At 40.7% G+C, this 22,510-nt stretch overlaps 1 protein-coding gene and 1 long non-coding RNA gene across 3 annotated transcripts in view; one reads left to right on the top strand and one right to left on the bottom strand.

Annotated features, from left to right (window-relative positions):
* Positions 1–22,510, bottom strand: part of nrg3a (neuregulin 3a) — a 360,904-nt gene that overhangs the window by 239,971 nt on the left and 98,423 nt on the right. The window lies entirely within an intron of this gene.
* On the top strand, positions 15,408–17,272 carry LOC309720513. Its single transcript, XR_014280500.1, has 3 exons — positions 15,408–15,718; positions 15,919–16,005; positions 16,700–17,272. It is a non-coding gene; the product is annotated as an uncharacterized lncRNA (long non-coding RNA).

Raw genomic sequence — 22,510 nt, 5'->3', positions numbered from 1 at the left:
CACTCTCACTCACACACAGTGCACATACAAATGGAATGGGAACCTCGGGAAAATCAATTTCCCAGCTGAAAGTGTGACTGAGTGTTTCAGCTGTGCTGAGAAGCCCCATTACTACCGGACAGTGGGAGCAGACTCTTCACCCTGTCGTGTGTGTGTGTGTGTATTTAGTGCTATTGGAGCTGTGGTTCAAAAGTACTGTCATGCTCTTTCTGTCTGTCAGACATGCACACACACACATTCAGTTGCATCGGGGTCCAGGACCTGAGCATTTATCGCTGGATAAATTGTTTCCATTAGGTCGCAACAGAGCTCCATCACCTTTCAGACCATCAAACAAAAATAATAAATAAATAAAAAAATGAGACAGCTTTTTGACATGGAAATTCGCAACACAGTCTTTCACTTGCTGATAGAGTTTTGCTTTAGGCACATGACTTCTGTTATGTGAAGTCTGGACTCTGCTTATCTTTAACCTCTTTACTTCTCACCACAATCACTGGAAGCTCAACTAAAGAGCTGACTCAGTTGACTTTGACATTTCTATGTATTGTTTTTTTTTTTTTTTTTTTTTCTTTTTTTTGGCCTGTCCCGTTTGGCTCTTTTGCCCTCAGAATTGTTGTCTAAAGGCAAAGAAAGATGCCCAACGGATTTACTTTACCAAACTGACCATCCCAGCCTTGCCGTAATGGTCCATTTGATTCACCTTTTATTGTTTATTTTATTTTCACTTACTGAATACGGGACAGACTTGACTGGGGGAAAGAAGGGGAGAAAGAAAGAGGGAAAGAGAAACAGCTGAGAAGAGGGACGGGGGAGAAGGGCAAAAGACAAAAACCAACAGAACGGGCAGAGAAAAAAAAAATGCATATATCAATCACCTGGATCACCTGCTGAGAAAGAAAAAAGAAAGCAAGCAGAAGAGAACAAGAGTAATAGAATAAACAACATCACAATGATATATGGGAATATGACAGTAAATACTAAATATTAAACATTATTGTGCAGCACATAAGATCAACAGAACACAGTGTGCTTTGAGGTAGGAGCCAAAAAGGGTGTAGTTTGTGGGTGTGATCACCCGTGTGTACACCTGTGAGCATGGATGCGCTTGTTTTTTTGTTTTTTTTAAAAGGTTCCTTCATGTAATGATCTGCTAGAGGGTGTGGGGGGGCCACAGCCCCGTCCTCCAGGGCATGAAGCAGGTATGGAGGAGATCAAAACTCCAGACATCCAGAGGCCCCCAGAACACAAGAGACCAAGGAAGACCAACAGAGGGGCAGCTGCGCCACTGTCCCGGAAAGAGCTGAGGAGAGTCCCAGATGAGGGCTCACTCAGCAGCCGCGGAGCAGAAGCCAGGGGGAGTTGCAGTGACGCGCCTGTGAGCTCCGCCGGCAGCCAGCTGCGCCTGAGTGACCGAGCCCCAGGCCGAGAGGCCGGGGGCACCCCACCTCCGAAGTGGCCCGAGCGAGCCCCAGGCTCCAGGCCCCGATAAGCGGCCGCCAAGGAGTGAGCCGGTGTGTACCTGGACGCCCATCCCCGGACACAAAGAACCACCAACGCACCGATGTCTGAGGGGGTCCGCCACTGGCAGGGGAAGTGGTGGTAGGGGGAGATAGGCCTCCAAACCTTGGAGGGCCTGAGATGTCCCCAGAGAGGTGGCGCCTGACACCCAACCTGACATATAGACACAGACATACAGGCACACACAGATACAAACATCCATTCCCACCCTCATGCTCTCATATGCACTTACTCCACACTCAACCAACGTGGAGACAGACATAAAGAGACGTTGTACACACGATCACACTCCCCAAGCGTACTCTACAAACCGGGTCTAGGTGCCCCCGCCCCTGGAGGGGGGAACTGCACCCAGACCCAGGTGGTGTTTCCCTTTTCCCTGCGGTGGGGGGAGGCAGACCGCCCTGACTCCGCAGCAGCAGGAAGGCTCCACACTCCAGACCGCAGTCGGACGGCCAACTCCTCCTCCTAGCCCCCCTGCTCCAGCAGGTCGCAGAGAACGGGGGTGAGAGAAGACTCCAAACCTCCCTCCACCCGCTCATTGTAATGTTGATGCATGTGTGTTTTAAGGTGCATTTAAAACCCAGGAGGGCATGGAGCTACCTGCCAGAGAGCAGCAGGTAAGCGCATGGTCCCTCCTGCTAGCCCTCAATGTCTACGTGTATTTAAAATTGAGAGGTGGGCAACGATGCCAGGGGTGGGGTATACACCCTGATGGTACTTTGGACTCCGTGTATCGTGCCCACCCCCAAGATCCTATATGTATGTGTAATGAGAGTGTGAGTAATGTGAATGTCTAAGTTGTGGGATAAAATTGAGGCAGAGGCAGCCAGAAGGGGACAGAGGGGGGGGTAGCCTCCTCTGCACCCTGGTGACATACCCCTACTCCAAGGCCCTGCATGTGTGGGTGGTTGTGGTGGAGCGGGAAGAGGGAGGCAGCTGGAGATGGGGAGGGAAGGAAGGGAGGGGCAAGTGACCCCTCCCTGGGGCCAGCTCCCCCGCTGACCCCAGTAGGCACCCCCATACTCCGCGACCCGCCAGGGAAAGGGGGCCCAGGCCCATCCAGACCGGGCCCAGTGCAGCAGCGCCGCCCGGCCCCACAGAGCCCGGGACAGTCCACCCAACCCCACCACAGAGAAAACTGCACCCACCCCACCATCCACTCATCTTCCAGACTACATAAGACAATAAACACCCAGGCTGAGATCTTCCTCCACCTCTCCTGTATCTCCCCCTCCTGCAGAGGGAGCTCCTGAGGAGAGGAAAGCTCCTGCAAGATGTGACAATCTCCCCCACCAGTTGAAGAGCCCCCCAGGTGGCTCGACGCACCGGCGGCACCCTGCTCCAGGGCTGGGCCCCCATGCGCCCACCCGCCCACAACCCCGGCAACACACCAACCAGGACCCAAGCCCCCGAGGCCCGGTCCGGGTCCCAGCCCAGAGACGGAGCACCCCCAGAACCTCACGCCCATCCCGGACCCACCCAGGGCCAGCCAGGCTACCAGGTCAGTAACCCACGTCCGTCAGCACAGACCCTCCCCTAGCCCCGCTGCACGCAGCCGCGAGGAAACAGTCACTGGAGAGCCAACAGAGCCCCTAACCGGACATGACCGCTACCCCGGGTTGAGCCCCCCAAGGAAGATGCCTCCGGGGAACCCCCCGACGCCCTAAGCCTGTCCCTACCCCCACACCAATCACAACAGTGAAGGCGGGACCAAACTATGACCCCCCACCCCCACTAGGTGATGGAGCTGATCAAAGGAGCCCAGAGCAATTGATCTGATGTGGTGGCAGAGGCTGTATCAAGACTAATGTAATCTAATAGATAATTTCTATATTGGTTAGAATTAAGATTATTTTTATTTTTCCAGTTCATGAGGACTGTTTTCTTGGCTATGCATAGGGCAGTGAAGATCATATGGGCGATATTCTTTTCTGAAGTGACATTATCTAAGCTGCCCAACAAACACACTAAGGGGGAAGTTGGAATGTTACATTTCAGACACTTCGATAAGTCTTCACATATCTCGCGCCAAAACTTCTGAACTGGTGGACAGAACCAAAGAGCGTGGATATAATTGTCCGGTAAATTGGTTTGGCAGTGTGAGCAGTTGTTGGTAGACGTAAAGCCCATCTTGAACATCCGATGACCTGTATAGTGTACTCTATGTAATATTTTGTATTGAATTAATTGAAGACTGGGATTTCTAATTAGATGAAAGGTTTTTAAGCAAATCTGAGACCAGAAGTTTAGGTCTAAGTTAACTGATAAATCCGCTTCCCATTTTGCAATAGGAAGTGATATTGATTCATCTGTTTTAGAAAGCATTCTGTATATTTTGGATAGTAATTTGGGGGGTTTAAGAGTAAGAAATTGAACCACACTTGGTGGTGTTTGTAGTTCAACTTGACCCGGTTTAAATTTCTTTTTTACTATGGATTTAATTTGTTGATATTCTAAAAATCTTTTCTTGTTGATCCCATATTGTGTAACTAGTCCGTCAAATGAAATAAATTCTGTTCCTTCTAGTATATGTTCTAAATATTTGATTCCTTTATCACTCCAATCTGAAAAGTTTATCATATTATTGTTTTGTAATATGTCAGGGTTGTTCCAGATAGGTGTACGTTTGCATGGGATTAATGAATTTAATTCAATTTTAGAAACTCCCACCATGCTGTCAGAGAAGAGCTGATGTTGATGCTTTTAAAGCATTCATGTCGTTGGATGTTTGAGCTGATAAATGGTAGGTCTGAGATCTCTAGATTATTGCAGAGTGCTTGTTCTACATCTAGCCAAGGTTCATCTAAGAGGGTGTGTTTTAGCCATCCTGAGATAAACTGAAGCCTGTTGGCTAAGAAGTAGTGCTGAAAGTTAGGCAGTTCTAGTCCTCCTTTATCCTTGGTCTTTTGTAGTGTTTTTAAGCTTATACGTGGGGGTTTATTTTTCCAAAGGAATTTGGACATACATGAATCTAGAGATCTGAACCAATCTTGTGGCGGTTTAGTTGGGATCATTGAGAATAAATAATTTATTTTTGGTAAGACCATCATTTTTATAGCGGCAACCCTTCCCATGAGTGATATGGGTAGACATTTCCATCTAGCCAGATCATCTTTCTATGTATTGTGCCTTTGCATGTCTGTGACCCTTCATGACCTTAATATGTCCATAAGTTGATTTTTAGTATATTACTGCCACATCAATAAGAGTAAATAAAGAATCTGAAATTATTTGCAACTCTGATCCTTCATGAATCATTCACTCTCGCTCATGTAAATGTTGGTAGCGAGACAGCTTAAAGGGAAATGCAGAAACATTTGTTGCTTTACTCTGGAAAAAAAAAGTCCAGATATTCCATCCAGACAGACACCTCAGGGTTGTGACCTCCTTCTGTTGCTTTAAGTCCATGACCAGTAGCTTCATGGCAAATTCAGCTTTGCTGCAGTTCTCTGCTGATTTGGGGATGTTACGCCGCCTTTTACTTTGGAAAGTGTCGACACTCCCCCAGCAAAGGATGTCAATCTTATTTCATGACATGCTCTACCTGAGTATTAAATCTTATTTTACTGAGCCAAGCTCAGCCATGCTAACTTTTTTCTTAAGCACCACAAAACACATACATTGCACTTTAATGTTAACTCAAGCACTGGCTTGTCTTTTGGAGATAACAGGGTTTTGAATCATCTAATTTCAGTACTGACTTTAGTACTTGACTGAAACTGCTCAAGTGTTGAAATCTTTTAAAATGTAATAATGAAATACCTATGCACTTGTGTGGCAGAGATTTTCTGCACAATGATTACAGCTCCACGAAGACAGAACTTCATTAAAAGTATATTGTAGATTGGTACTTGGTGTTTTTCCAAGTGTCTATTCTTCGATCCATTTCTATAACCTGTGAAAGCTAAATTCTCTCAAAGGAGCTCTAGCCCCTGAGACAGAGCATGCCGGCAGCACTCCAGAGACACAATCCATTTTTATCAGCCTGGCCAGTCCCAGGGTTCATGAAAAAAGAATAAATAGGGCTGTTAAAACCTTATGGCTTTTCTCCTAAACTACAACAAATAGACAGAGCAATAAAAGGAGAACTAGAGAGAAATAGTGAAATTGCTCGAAAGCTTTGTGGCTGCGTCTTTACCATTACAACATTCTGCTGATTGATAAAACACCATCTTGTTCTCTGCTTGTCAAACGGACTCTTCGTATCACTTACAAGTGCCTGCGTTGGTGCACTTGGACCTCTTTTGGCTTCTGGCCTTGCTTCTGTGTGTCAAGTCCTGCTGTTGTCACCTTTCAAAATGTGTGTAAGTCTTTGACTGTCTGTGCACATGTGTCTACTTAAGAGGGCTCACACGAGCAGCCATAAGTCTTTTGTGAATGGGACACAATCGATAATACATTTTTCTGCTGACCTCTTATTGCTGATGGACTCTCCTGTGAGCCTCCAGCTTTTCCTCTTTGTCTTACACTCAGAAGACACTCAGGACAACAACTGACCTGGGTCTGTTAGGAGCTGCATTGTGCCTGTTGTATGGTGAGTGTTGAGTCACTTTGAATAATCCTACGGTGTCCAGAAGTCTAGAAAACTGTGCTTGTGCCCAAGACAGCTAAATATATGAAAAAAGTGTGTTATGTGTACATAAAGTTAGTTCCTGAAGTATTTGGATGATTACAAAGGTTTAGGAATTTTTGTCTCTGCACATATTAAAATCCATCACAGTTGATTTGATATTGGATTTGTTGGCCATTCACTTGAATTATCAATATAAGGTCCCAAGAGATATGAATGTAAATAAATAAGAATATCAGTAGTTTAATGAGTGAATGAGTAATAAATAAACTCCTCAGTAAGACAGCAAAACCTTTTTGAGTCCCCGTATCAATAAACTGGTACTGTCATGACAGGTACAGGTACAGGTACAGGTACGTGACACGTACATTATTAAAAAGAAGGCTAAAGGCCTGAAAGACCACAGAAGACAACTAAAGTGGCTGATTTAAGAATTCTGCCTTTCTTTATGAAAAATCTACAATCAAGAGACATGCATGAAGGCAACATGTTGCACACCAGACCAGGCTCTGATGTGTTATTTGTACCAGCAAGTATGTAGAAAGAGAGAAACAGCCCATCTGATGGATACCATATCAATGGTATCACATAGGCATGTATGACTGTCAGTGCAACTGGACACTAATGTTTATTGATGATGTGACAGCTGAATAAGTAGTAACGATGTAGTAATTTGTAATTCTGAAGTGTACAGGACTACACTCTCTACTCTAAGGCAGCCAAGTCACACAAAACAGACTCCACAGTGTTAGCTGGCCTAAACCACATGGCAACATGAGAATTTCCAAGGCTTATAAATGGAGCATTCTTCAATACTGATGTTAGTCACTTGATCTCAACCCAATAGAGAACCTTTTCAGTTAGTAAAGATAAAGGACTATACATAAAAATGGCTGTAATTCCTACAGATTTAATGAAATTACTTTGTTAAACTCCTTTAATTAAAATAGAAAGTCTGCACTTCAGAAACGTCTTACCTGTTGCACTTATACCCCACTGTGGTGGCATACAAAAATGAGAAAAACTGTCAACTGTCTAATACTTATGGCCCTAACTATATATGTGACTAAAAAATGGATTAAAGTCTCAAGTCCTGTCAGCTGGCTTTCAGCAGGAACAAAAAAAAAAAACATGAAGTAGGCTGAATGTTCTCCACAGTCCACTTCCTCAGTTTATTTTTTAATCAGTCATTTATCTTCTAATATCCTGTCATTTGAGACGACAACACAACTATATTTACTATGAAAATTAGATTTTTCATTGTTCTTCAAGCAATTTACTTCTGAAACTAAAAATTTCTGCTCCTAAAAGAAAAAAACGAATCATTACCTATATAGTTTATTTTCATTCCAAATGGTATTTTGTATAAAACCAAATATTATTATATTTTGGTGAGCACAGTTTAAAAATACTCTGTCAATAAATGGTGGATATAGTCACCATGATATCACAGAATAATTCTTACAACACAATGTGGCCATTGCATTCTTGTGTTTTATGAAGCACAAAGTGGCTGTATTTGGATTAACTTGGATGGGTTTCTAATACAATTGTATTGAATTTAGTCTTAAACATATACAGCAGCAACACTCACACCAGTGCACACATGCATACACAGACTTGACATGAAGAGTGTCTCTGTAAGGGTATGCACAAATCTATCAATGTGAAAAACAATTTACTAACAAGTGCATCAACTCTTCAAATGTTCAATTAAATCCATCCATTCATCCATCTTCTTCTGCTTATCCAGGACCGGGTCGCGGGGGCAGCAGCCTAAGCAGAGAAGCCTAGACCTCCCTTTCCCCAGCCACCTCCTACTCTTATCCAGGGGAACACCAAGGCATTCCTAGGCCAGCCGAGAGATACAAGTTCAATTAAGTCAATTCGTAAAATAAAATAACAACAATTATGTGCCAAATGTTTGCATACACAAAGAGCAGGCTATCCCAAAGAAGCGACAATGACGGGAGGTTCAAGAAGGAAGGGAGGTATTTTATTTGAAATACAGTATAACTTCACAGCAGTTTTTAGATAGTTTGAGCTATGTTTTTACTAAAAATGTGTCAGAGTACAAACCTAAACATGGACACATGTAGATACAACATAGTGACCTCACTAAGGTGAGAACTGAGTCTTTAGTGCGGAGGTGACGCATGGGTAAAAAAAGAACCGAATCAATTTCAATGTGATGGTTGATCAGTTTCTTTAAATTTGTAAGACTTTGGCAGATGATATCACAGCAGAACATGCAACAGTTCATCATGTCCATTTCACAATTAGCCTCTGTAAAACATGAAACACGCACACAGAGGCTGTGATAGCTGCAGTACCAGCAGAGGGTGATATTTTATTTCAAGCCAACAAGAAAATAATCATAAAAATGAACGTTTAAACAGAAATTATTAACACATATGAATCTAAATACACATTATCCGCCTAGCTTAATCATTTCTCCTAATAAAGACCCTGGAATGCCTTTCTTACTTTACTTGCTTACTACCGATCTTGGCTTTAAGTCTATTATCTCCCTCAGCTACTACACTTTTCTTCTTTTTTAAAACTTGATAGGTGGGTGCATGCTATGACTGACAGAAGTAAAACAAGGGCAGAAGAGCACACATTACACAATAAGATATTGAATGTGTGTGCTTTCGTGTGACACACTTGTGAAAAATCAACACTGTGTCATCACATTTTTTCGCCAGGTAGGATGAGAAAAGCTCCGTAGATAACGGAAAAAAAAAAAACCACTCAAGAAGTGAAAAGGAAAAAAAAGTGAAGCACAAGAGGAAAGGTGTGAGAGATACTGTTGCATAGAGGCCTCACCTGCCCTGACTGTTATTGTGCAGATATACATGTGTCTGTTTACTTGCTGCTGAATGTGAAGGTGTGATGCTGTAAATAAGAGGGTGTTTTCATTGTGAAGTTTTGCAGATGGATTATCAGTAATCACTGTCTGTGAAGGAAGGATGAATGCAAACTGAGCCCTAACATGAATAAACCAACATGATTCAGTTTAATACTAAGCACTACCACTAGTCTTATGAACTCACATTATTGTTAAAGGCTACATTTGCATTATGAGCATAATTTATTTTGCATGTGCATTAAACATAAAGGAAGTGTCTCAGGCAGTGGAAATAACATCTTTGTGACACACTTTATTTTATCTGCATGTAAAATGGATTCGATGTCGGAGGGTAAACATGAGGTGAATGAAAAAGCTGTCTGATTTTTCTAACAGGATTTGTCTGTATCACAGTCTATGTTCACATCATTCATATTTAAATACTGACACTGGCACGATTTGGTTTGAGTCAGTGTTTAACATGCCATCATGTCCTCCTACCTAAGCTACAAATATACTTTACTGTTACTGCCGTATAGAACAACCAATAGTGTTTTCAGACCTGCCACATATCCAAATGCTTCAAGTGTTACTAGTAAAAACACTTTTTGTATTTTCTTTAAATGTTGTTCATGATTAATATTTGTGCAGATACGGAACAATTTGTAAATTTCAGGTGTTTACAGCTTGGTTACCAGGTGAGACAGGCTCTTACAACTCCAAATTCATATCTTTTAAAAACTATTGCATACCATTTTCCACTAAATTCTCCAAACAAATATCAATTTCCTGTTTGTAGTTTTATTATAAGGTGAAATGGCATGCATTATTATGTCATATAACACAACGGAAGTGCTCCAGGATGCTAGGGGCCGTGTTGAGCTTTTGTTACCTAGTGGCTACACAAGCCAGGAAGTACCAACAATGGGATTGGGTGTGTGGTAGTAACAGGTAAATGAAGAGCCGGTTCGGAGCCAAAAGAGCCGGAAATCCCATCACTAGAAAGGACTGATCCAGCATGGTGCAAGTATGAAAAGCCTCTGCGTGTGAAATTAGATAAATAAATAAATAAAATAAATAAATTGAATGACAAGAATACAAGAATTTTTACAGCTAGCCCACGGTTATAGCTCTGTGTGTTTTTATCGTAACACTGTATAGTGTATTAAGCAGTGCCTCTGCTGCAAACTAACACAAGTAAACTGAGACAAGATGTAAGATGATCCCTGATGCTGAGATGCATTTGAGCAGAGCTAGCCTCGATCTTTAATTCCATGCACAGCCTTGTAATAACACAAACATTAAGCTCACAATATCCAGTGTTCCTTTCCAGTGAGATTGGCGGTAGCGCCGGTAATGCTGTTTGTTATATAACATGTAGGTGAAGTTGGGTCTCCTAAGTGCCAGTAATGCTGCTGCAGATATTGAAACACTGCACGTGTCACAAACATGGCCAGACACAAAGTGGAATCGGAAATAAACAAGCCAACATGGATTCATCCACGCCTGCATCGGATTTTACATTTTTTATAAGCAAGGCGATGGCAAAATAGCAGAGCTGCTGCTGGAAACTGTGCTTGTGCAGGAATATTTGTGTGTGTCTGTTTGTGTGTTTGTTTGTGAAATGGAGAAAAATGTGCAATGTAACCAGGCAGAGCTCATTAACCTCTCAACTGTGCACAAAAACAACAATTACCCCAAAAAAGACGGATACATGCACAGAAATGTAGTAATCACTCCCTCAGTCCTACAGTTCCCCTCTCACTGTATCTGCCTCTCTTTCCCCTCTCTCATCCCTCTGCTGAGGAGGATTCATAAATAAAGCAGGTTAAGATTGCAGTGCCTGCAGCGATACGGGACGCTGGCCAGGAAAAGACCTAGTCTACCACACAGGGAGAGGGCAGAGACAGACAGTGAGTTTATGTGTGTTTCTCTTTGTACATATTTGTACATTTTCTGAACTGAAATAAAGTGATATAGGGACATTTTACCTGCTTAAAGATAAAGCTTTTTTTGCTCCATTCATGCATGTATTACATACATGGTCTAAGGAGCTTGGAAAGAAAAGCGTCTGGACTTCTTTAAGTTGCTTGAAGACGTTTCACTTCTCATCCGAGAAGCTTCTTCAGTTCTAAGGTCAAATGGCGGAGAGTCCCAGATTTAAACCCAGTGGGAGTTTTCCCCCCAAAGAGGGACAAAAGGACCCCCTGATGTTCACATTTTGGACAGAGAGGACAGATGGTTTGAAAGAGGAGTGAAAGAAGCCATCTATGTCCACTATGAGCGACCATCTTTGAACAGAGGCGGTGGTTTACGACACCAACTGTCTGCCATCTATAATCCAGTTCTGAGTTCCCTTCCCAGACACCTTAACGCCCACTCACATCCTGGGCCATCTGACCTCAGGAAATCGCATGATAGGGTGGGGCCAGGTTTGACAATGAGCTCACCCGAAACCCTGGCTGATTGTGACCCACACCCATTTTCACACCTTGGCTCATGTGATTAGGTAGAGGATCATCAGGGGGTCCTTTTGTCCCTCTTTGGGGGGAAACTCCCACTGGGTTTAAATCTGGGACTCTCCGCCATTTGACCTTAGAACTGAAGAAGCTTCTTGAATGTGAAGTGAAACGTCTTCAAGCAACTTAAAGAAGTCCAGACGCTTTTCTTTCCAAGCTCCTTAGACTACGATGACCTGGATGACTGAACCTTCACAGACATATTACATATATGCATGGATGGATGCATTACTGTACAACTATTCCTGGTAGTAGTCCTATTAACACGAGTGAGCAGTAGCCAGTCAAAACCACCTGCTATTTTTGAGAGCATGCTATGCAGTTTGTGTTAAAATAACATAATTTGTTTTCTCTGTTAAAAGCTGGCTGCTTGTGCATCACATGTAACTGGATGTAACTGGATCAAAAACCGTACAGTTCTCGTTTTGGAAGGTTTTAGACTCTAACCCTAATTTAAGGCGAGGAAGAGGCTAATGCATTACCACCTAAAGCAATTCCAGTGCTAGCTAGCTGGGGTTATAGGGTTTTTTTTTATGTCTGTTTGTTTTGTGTGCGGTGTAACCTTCACATTATTAAACTGATTATTGTCTAAAGCTGGGTTGACTTGGCAAGTCTGGATTAGGAACCAAGTCAGCCAAAGTTCCATGAGAGAAAAAAATCTGCCTGCCTCTCATAAAGAAAATTCAACAAATAAATAATGCATTCATAGACCACCACCAATGTTCCTATGTCAGCAAGACAAATCCCTCTCTGTGATGCAATCTCATTGAATATTCATGCATACCCACCACCTGTTTCCCGTCTCTGTTTTATCTTCTAAAATCTGAATTTTTGCAGATGTGAGCTGAGTCTGGACTTTTCTGTGGGGAGTTAACCAATCAGCTGAAATTCTTTCCTCAAGGAACAGAAACCATGTGTTACTTTTTTAAACTTTCTGTGTTGCAGGATTCTTCTGTACTTCATCTGTTGAAGAATTTATGGAGCTGCTGAAATGTAATGTCTCTATCACCCCCCCCCCCCCAAAAAAAAAACAAAAAAAAAAAAAAAACCCAAAAAAAAAAAACACACAGGTTGGGGGTACCGTCATGGAAATTATAAACCACTTTTAGATTACTTAACTTTTTTTTTCTAAAATGTGTTTTTTCCCCCCTTTCTTTCCTATTTTCTTGAAGCTTACATTTTGAGCTGACTGGTTGAAAATTGTGAAAAATGTGAGTACCTGACAGATTTTATTTATTGATTCTATTGATTTAAAAATGCAGCCTGCTTCAGATGCTTGACATTTAACAAATTCTTCAATTCCTACTGGTTGTCTGCTGTCCAAACAGAGTTAAAGGAGGAGGTTATCAGATGTGCAAAGTGACATTGCTAACCATGTGCCATGGAAGCCCAAGCTTAATATGTATGGATTAAACCCTTTTCAAAAAGAAAAAAAGGCAAACCCCTCTCAGACAGCTGCCCAAAGGCAAGACAACCATTGCTCCTCTTCGCCAAAAGGACTTTTTTTTTCAAGCCTTCTTCTTACACGTCTGTGTATAAAGTCTGCTTCTGTAAGTCTCAAGTCTCGCCCCTTCTAGCTCTACAAATCCAGTGACGGATCCTTTGGGGCAAGATCCGTTAGAAATTTGCCCTGGTAGCTATTTTGAAACCATATCAGACTGGCTGCCTTGGCTAGTGACTCATTTCTGTCTTTTAGCTCCTTCATTATGTGACACAAATCAATTATGGATGAAAAAAGTGCAAAGATGCACAGAGACCTTTTCATGTTTCAAACCCCACGGATGAGCACAAGAACAGATGAGGAAGTCACAGTGAAAAGGGGGTTGCTGAAGGTACGAGGCAAGGTTATTGAACATCGTTTTTCTTCATTAGATTTTTTTTTCATTAAAATAATGACATTACACTGATTTATTTTTCATGAAAGCAAGTTAATGACAATATTTTGTCTTTGCCTGATAAACATAAAATGATAGAGTGAGAGATATTTAGCCTGCTTTAGCAAAAAGCCGGCTACCGATTAGTCTGACAGGGTTTAAGGTTAAAAAAAGGAGAACTGTAAAAATTATGTGATTTAGAATGTGACTGCAGCCATTTCTGACGGTAACAATTATCCACTTAATAATGAATAATGAAACTTTCATAATTTCTTTAGGTCAGTGCATAGGCATAGTGGACTAGAGCTGACAATTCAGAAAGCTGCACACAAATGTCCCCTAAAACAACATATTTTTAAGATGGTCTGCACAAAACAAACCAATCATATATATCTTAATGAGTAAAACTGGAGGTCCTGGTATATAAGCTAGCAAGCTTGTTTTGCCTCAAGTCTTTATGCTAAGTTATGCTAAACAAGGCAGACAGAAGCTCCGTACTCTGCTGCATATACAAGACTGATTTCAGCGCTCTCATGTAATTCTGAAAATAAGCAGTAAAAAAAGCATATACCTTCTAGAATGCTTTATTTCTTTAAGGCCTATCATCTTCTGACACCCCTTTTTTCCTCTCTCCATTTTTACATCTGTTCCTTCCATGCTGAACTATTTTTGTCCTCTCTCCTTCTGTCTCTGTTTCTCACTTCTCTTTCACCCTCTGTCTCCATCCTGCCCCTCGATTTTCACACATCTGCCCCTCCTGCTGGGCTCTGCCTGTCTCTGTCTCCTTCACTCTTTGCGCTCGTTCCCCTCCATTTTTATCAAGTCACTAAAGGTAGGAATACTAAATTACAGACAACTCAAATCTCCTTGAGGATGACTCCTAACCTTTGCCGCATGGCTCCGACTGTGATGATCTCATTCTCCAACCTCTGCTGTGACATTTTTGCAAGTTGGGATGTTTTTGTGTGTCTCAGAGCGGATATGCAAAATAATTAATTTCCGGTGCAGTGTGTGAGGCCCTGCTGCTCTCCAAAGAAAAAAATCACTTTCACTTCACCAATTCTGGCTAGATCTCTCCATCAGTGACTCTCTCTTGCTTCTTCTCTCCCTTTTGTTTCAGAAGTTGCGATTATATACAGGATAAAGTAGAGCAAGGGCAAGGAAAGGCCTCCTCCTCTGAGGCAGTGGCTGCTGGCCATTTAGACAGCATGAACATAAAACACACAGGCCTTGGCACATCTCTGCTCCCCTGCACACTCGAATAGCAACACCATCCGTGGATTATTACACTGACTGAACACGGCTCTGTGCAGATTTATGCTCAGTCACATTAGGAGAATGTGTCCATGGGCAATGACCATGTAAAGATGTAGTGGATGGATGGAAGGCTAGACATGTAGGTAGTGAATAGAAATTATTACTTACCTATTTGGATGAGCACAAGATAATTCCAGGAAGAGAAAGGGGAGGGGAAAAAAAGAAAATACAACTTTAGTTGATAAAGGCAGTAGGGTATTTCATGCAGGAAGCATTCTTGAAATATTATCAGTAAATATGAAAAAGGGTGAACATTTTTTTATAATAATAATTTAATCATGTGGTTACAAGTTTGCTGGAAACAGTCTAAAGTTTATTCTCACAGTCTGGCCTCCTCTCATTCCCAGGGTGTCAAATGCTGCCACTCTGTGAAGGCGCTCGCTTCTCACAGATTCACACAAGATACCCTTTGGCATTTGCACAGAGACACACTGGATTGTGGCAACGGTGGCTCCTACGGGGACGTCTTTCTTTGCTGTAAGTTGAATTTTTCAACCTGCAGTTTTACATTGTGAAAGGTTGATGTTTTTAGCCCAAACCATGTTGTTTTCCTAATATTTAAAAGGAACTTGTCACTCCAAAATCAAAGTTCTTTTTTTTTTGTCTTGTAGTGCTGTTTATTGACCGTTATTAACTGTAGCTAGCAGTGTAATATTAGCTAGCTGTTAGCAATACAGCTAACTCTCTCACTGAAGATAAATACACAATAGTTACCACATGAAATTTCAATGTTTTGGTGTTGATCAGGGGCGGAGCGTGGGGGTGGCTTACGGGGCTTAAGCCCGGGTTGTTTTGTCAGAAGCCCGGGGTATTTTGGAGTGTAATTTTTTCATAGTTAGATGCCTGGCTGACAACTGTATAAAACAAAAAGTACACACAATATTCGAAGCACATAGTGCACACTGTGGGAATTTACGACTGTGCGTGAATCCCCCCCTGATATTGGTATGATCCAAGCTCAGGCACTAAGCGACTGAGCGAGGGGGCGGGGCAGCTGCTGCCCGTGAGTGCGCTGTTGGAGAGACGGAGCCAGCCATACTAAGGAGAGCTTAAGTTTGAGCAGGTACCAAAGCAAATCATTCGTACCGTACAAATAATGTAAATATGACGGTGCATCACGAAAGATTGATATGAAACTGATCACTTGACCAATATTACGTTACTTGCTCTTCAAGTGAATCAACAAATGGCGAAATGAAAAGCCGAACAAATGCTATTTTTTTTTAGAGTCTTAGCTTACGTGTGTTTATTTCATATTTTCAGTTCTTACCCTCCCCGACTAAATCGGTTTCAGTTATGTACTGAAACATAAGAATGGACATTCGAGGCTTCTTTCAAAGAAAAACTCAGGTAAATGTTATTTTATATATTATGCTTTGTATGTTGTTCAGTATATTTCTATGCAAAACAAGAGGGATTTCAGTACACAGCAGGATATTCACATTTGTAACCAGATAGTTACACTTTAGGGAGAAAACATAAAACATTTTTACTGTACAACATCAATTTAGAGTAAATTTTTGTTTTAGATAAATATTGAAATATATTTTGAATTAGTTAAATTTCAGAATAAAGAGAGACAGAGCTATTTTTATCACTTTCATCAAATTTAGGAGTACATGTACACTAAATTTATTGTTAATTAATAAGAAAACTCCAGACGATTCCATTCTGAGCTGAAGAAGCTTCTGATAGGTTAGTAGAGTCCATGTGAGTAAACAGGTGGCACAGCTGTAGATGCATATAAGGCAAAACACAGAGCCTGTTTCTTTGACATGGGAAAATCAAGAGATATCAACCAAAACACCAGAAAAAGAATTGTGGAGCTCCATAAGTGTGGCTCAAGTTTGAATACAATTTGGTGCCATTTGCAATTAAGAAATACAGATAGTTTCTCTCTTTACTCTTAAAGTTAACAAATATGTTTTTATATTTATCAATCTAAAGAAATAAACATTTAGTCTGATTTGATGTTACAATTAAAAAAGTGTTTTTATCTGAAGAGTAAATATCTGGTTTCAACTGTATATTTGATGATTGTCAGCACAAAGAGGGAGAGAGAGGAGAATGAGGACAGAACAGATGAACAAGAGCAGGTGAGACACACATGTTAGTCAAATGGTTGTTTACCAAAAGTATCACCGTATCATAGGTACTCATGTATCTCATACCTAGTGTTTCTTTTTAGGTTTGTTATTTTTCAAATTCTATATTTATTAAGTTCTGCAGGCTTGTTTGCACAACAAGGCTAAATAATTATATAAACTTTTCTCAATCTAAATATTGTACTTTGGTAGAATTAAAAAATAAGTGTAGTGCAGGTCTATGATGATTTTTAGTGCTACTATCATCTAGTTCTGATTCTGGTTCTGTCTTGGTTAAGTCCTCAGTAGTCCTGATTTTGAACTGTTGTAGTCCTGTTTTAATTCTGGATCAGTTCTGGGTCTGGTTGAATTGGGGTTTAGTCCTCGTGTCTTGATGCAGCCCTGACCTTGTTCTGCCTTGCTGCTTAATTAAAAAACTAGTTTAAGGTGTCCTGCACATGTGATATATATTTTTCCCTATATGAAGTCATTCTTTTTTGAACAGAGCCTATTAATCTTTCAGTCATTTCTACACCCCCCCCCCCCCCCCCCCCAAAAAAAAAAAAAAAAAATCCCACATGAATACTACTCTTTGGGCTAAGCCCCGGGTGTTTCAAATGTCTGGCTCCGCCTCTGGTGTTGATAGACTATAATTTTTGCAAGGAGACATGCGCATGCTGCAGAAAGGAAGCTTCTATTCACTTCTAAGAAATAACATCTGTCAGTATTTGACACGCTGGGATGAACACATCTTAAAAATCACACGATTACATGATTTCAGAAGATATTTATAAAACAGACAGAAAAAAAATCTTTTCCAGTAGAGTTCAACAACATCAGCTCTAAGAATACCAACTTTCTGCCTGTGACAGTTAATGTGACCAAATTAGGACCGAAAATGAGTGAAATACATTTTTATATATATATATATGTATATATATATATATATATATATATATATATATATATATATAAACAGAGTTTATATTATAGGACTAATTAATCAGTTTCCCTTCAGAATGGCATATTAGAATATGCAACTCCCTCTTTGCTAACTGACTTTTAATGAGTCAATTTAACCATGTGAAGACAATTTATCTTCTTCTTGTATATAAATTGGCTTGTTTTGCACTTTGCACACTGTGTTGCGTCTCATCCTGGCCAGGACATCCTTGTAAAAAAAATTTTATAATCTCATTTGATATTTTTTTTCCTGGGCAAAAAATGATTGAAAAGAAACTAAAAAAATTAAGATGAGTAATAAGAGTAGGGAGCAAATAAAACCACTGCATATAGGGCAGGACTTTTCAAGTACACCTATCAGGGATGACCTCTCTATCGTGACTTCTTTGCATGAGAAATCTTGCCCACAATCCTCTTCTCCTACTTCAAGCATTTAATAAACCTTTCAAAACTGGGACAAGACAGCCTGTCTCCAATGAATTAAGAAAGCATGTAAAACTTTATTGAAGGAGGGGCTCTCTGTACTGTTTGAATACACAAACAGTGTGAACTGACATCAAAACAAAAAAAACATTCTCATAGTTAGGTTTCAGATTACTAATTGCATCGTAAAACTATCTAAGCCACCATATACTTTGTTATTGGACAGGATTTATGTGTGCATGTTCATACACTCTCCAGCTTGCCGCTGTAGATCCCCAGCAGCAGCAATAACACCGGGAATTAGGGCCGTGGAAGGATTAAACGAGGATTGTGGATTTTTTTTTCTTTGTGTTCACATGTGCATTTGTATGTGTGCAAACAAAGACCACAAAAAACCAGTAATGTAACTTTCATCATTACTGGTTTAAACTTGGTTGTGGGGTGTAGATCTATTGGGCTGTCATGCATAAACATGCACTCGACACACAGACAAAGAGGCCTACTTCCACAGACCTTGATATAGCAAGAAAATGTGAAAACGGGGAGAAAGAATCAGGCACTGAGAAACTTTAGAAAGTGTGTATTTGCATAATCTCTTCTTTGCAAAGAGTCTAGGGGAGGAATAATAAGCTAGAGAAAGCTATCATCTGCCAGCACTATGTTAAGCCAAATTCCAATGTGTGTAAATGAAGCTTGCAAGCAACACACAGACTTCTGCACTGCATTACTTAGTCACTTGTTTAGTCTTTTTCACATTGTGTGGTTGTCAAATGGTCCACATTTGTTTTGCCAAAAGCTGCAAATTAAAGAAAATACACAGGGTTCAAATTGTCAATTAACCACTCTAAGTGGCCGCTCACTCTTGGATTTGCTTTCTAAAATAGACGTATTGTTCCCTTTGTTGATATCTATACTGAATTTCTATCCAGATCCATTTTACAGTGAAGTTGCTCATGAGTACAGGGAGATAACTAGAGAGCTGTGCTAGAGTTCAGTGGCAGCATCACTTGTCATTTATTGTCAATTGTTATTCATAAGATCGACAAAAAACAGGAGATTCATTTGGTTGGCTTTCAGAACAAAAATGACTTCATGTAAAACATTTAAAACTGACAACTTTACACTTTGGAGGGAATAATCAAACAAGGCTGGACTACAGATGAGTGACAAAGCCCAACATAAAATGAGCCTCGGGGCTAAAGTATTAAACCCTGCTGCTATCAGAATTAAGAGAATATGTCTATTATTGGAACATAAAATGTATCTTTCACATTTTATCTGACCACCTCCATTACTGAATAGGACAATAAGGCTTTTTCACACTTCCTTATCTAGAAGAGCGTTCTCTCCATGTCTTTCTGCATGTGATGGGTAGGGCATAGGGTTACCTGTCTTGCACAGGATTACACACTCATAAGTTTGGTTCTACTTTGCTAAAGTCATTGCTGTTGGTGCTCACTGCCCCAAGAGCAACAGATCTTTTGCTCATAACAGTAGAAACATGAGCAATCTGTTTAAACATTTAGCAAAAGGCCATCACGTTCAGACAGAGAAATGCAGTTTTTGACTGCCTAACTCATAGTTCGTCTGTTGTTGCACCAGGCACGCTAATCTGGTTTTTAGCAAATCTGGGAATTTTTCAAATGCAAAAAATACAAAATACAAAAAACAGTAACAACAAAAAGGAGACTCAAAAGGCTGCTTTTACTACAACTGAGCTTACGTGACCATCCGCATGGCCACGGACTGACATAAAGGGAAAAGTACAGCATTTGATGGATTTTGATATAAAGTTTCACTGACCATCTGGAATCAGCTGAACAGCAACCAAGTAAGAGTCGAAAGAGAAAAATAACTGGAAAGAACATGATGGTCAAGGACAATTAAAGCAGGCACAGTGTGTCACTAATTTGTCGCTACATTAATCGTGACTGACTTCAGATGGACTGCATAAAAGCAAGAGAAGCAAATTGAGTGATATTTTAAATCAACTTGAGCTGTTGCAATGTTTAACAGATAGCTTGTGATGATGTCTTGGCCTTGTTTCTAGAGTTCAGCTCCCTTGCTGCTTTATAATGTGGATGTCTGATTTTGCACCCTGAGGGCCCTCAAGTTGAGTGGATGCTGCAATCCTTTGAAATCAAGCGAAAAAAGGGGAAGGGAGTGATATCATTGGCCTCGTTGGTGTGCACGGAGGGTATCCTACTTTCCATTTAGGAAGTGACAACCTGCTCTGCCTGTTTATCTGACACACATCACAAACATAAATCTCTTAACATAGACGACCCATAAATGCAACTTCGTACTCAGAGGACTTAGTGCACTCTCTCACAATCTTAATGCCCAAAGTTATATACATTATGACCCAGAACCAACACAGTTACACGTCGATCCTAAAACTGCAAGGAAATTTGTATACTGTATATGAAACAGAGTGGAAGTTTTGGTTTTTCCAGCTCCGATCTCCCAATGCCAAATTTGAACCTTTTCCCAAATGTAAAAGCACTTCTCTTATTCAATACTAGACATAGACCCAAAGTTCATGACTGACTGCAACTCTTGTCCTATGAGGTGGAGTTTATGGTAGTTTCTAACCTAATATACCAGCTATGCATGCCAGTCTTTGTTTTTGACTGGTGGTGTAATATTTTCCTAAGATTTCTTGGCAGTTTTGAGATGATGTCCGTAAAGTTTAGGATTTTACATCGCCTTAGCACATTCTAGTTATGTATTCCTTGCTTTGTATTTCCACTATTACTTTGTTTTCATTATCTAAGTCAATTTTGTCTGGCGAGCCATTTATTTGGTCTGATTGGACCTTCGTGACTTCCAAATAATCAATAAACTAATGACAATGAGACTAGGATACATTTCCTAGTCTGTGGTTGTGGTGCAGCTGTGGTCAGAGCACTTTTGACCAATCACTTTTGAGTAGACTGATCTCATGCAGATAAACAGACTGTTTGCATCGGCTATTGTGTAACAGCAGTTTACAGTTTTGTGTTTAGTCCTGGCCCAGATATCTGCTGGTTAAATTGGTATCTGCACCAAGAGACTAAATCAGCAGACTAGCCAGTGGGTTCCCACTGGCTTTAACAGAACACCTGTCCCAAATAGATGGCTTCTATTTATGATGAAACCTTTTTAATAGTTCTTTGTTCTTTCACTGTAAGGAAAAGAGACTGACATATGCAGGTTTCTTTCTTAGAAGAGACACACAAACTCAAGCACACACATAATGACACACCTACATGCAAGCACATAAGCAGATTACGTATGCATACTACAGTGTATGTGCAGTCACATGTTTACCCGCATGCAAACACCCACCTCGCACAAATACAGCATCTAAATCCCAAACCACAATGAGGTTAATGCACTCGTGTTTATAATACATGAGTAAACAATCTCGTTCTCATTTTGTTCCAGTTCCTTAGGTGTGTTTTCCAAGCTCTCTGAGCTTCCTTCATAACCACTGTGCTGCTTCAGCCACAAAGTCAAAGTGGCTGAGCCTCCAACATAATTCAACACTTTGTTCAACCTCAAAGAGCAGCAATAGTCATAATGCATCAGAACACATTTTTTTTCTCCCACATATTTACTTGGCAGTATTTGGAGTAATATTTCTAGTGTCTCGGTCACATTTATAACACATAATGTAGCACAACAACAAATCTGTCCAGATCTGCACCTTAATACAAACAGCAGAGGGGCCATGATTCATGAGACAGTGCACCACTGTGCTGTAAATTTGTTTTCATTGCAGCTTCATTATGCATAAAAAAACCCACAAAATTTGTTCAGCCATTAAGCAGAACAAAGCTGGTAACTAGGATATCTCTGGCATTTATGTGAATCCACATAAATGCCTCTGCAGACCAGACAAGAAGGTGTAAGGAGAGGTTTAGTTTAGAGACTTCAGTGAAACATAAAACATGATGAAGCTCTTATTTTTTGTTCTGCACTGAATTAATGATTTTATTAAACTGAGTACAAATAACTTTATATTGATAATGTTTTTCATTATGTTGTTTGATTGTGCATTCCTTTAAAAAACATTTACTGCTCCTGTAGTACCTGTTGACTATTTCCTACATTATTTTTCACCCAAGTATCCATGAGTGCACAAACACTTTAAATAAAAGATGGACATAGTCACTGTAACATCCACAGCTAGTTAGTGAACGTGCATTTTGTAGATAAAAATGGTGCAAGAAACAGAGCACAGATGTCCTTGATCGACGGTTCAATTAATCACATAGAAGGCCATATTAACTGGCAGATAACTCATTTAAAAATGCTCCAAATATCCATTCAAAAGGTTCACTTCATTGATGTCAACAAGTAGTGGCCTAGTTGGCACCTACCCTCATACCTGGCGATGC

This window comes from Aulonocara stuartgranti (genome assembly GCF_965226115.1).
Source record: "Aulonocara stuartgranti genome assembly, chromosome: 13".
Classification (NCBI taxonomy): Eukaryota; Metazoa; Chordata; class Actinopteri; order Cichliformes; family Cichlidae; genus Aulonocara; species Aulonocara stuartgranti.
Note: the sequence above shows the minus strand (reverse complement) of the source record. Positions and strands in the feature narration are given on the sequence as shown.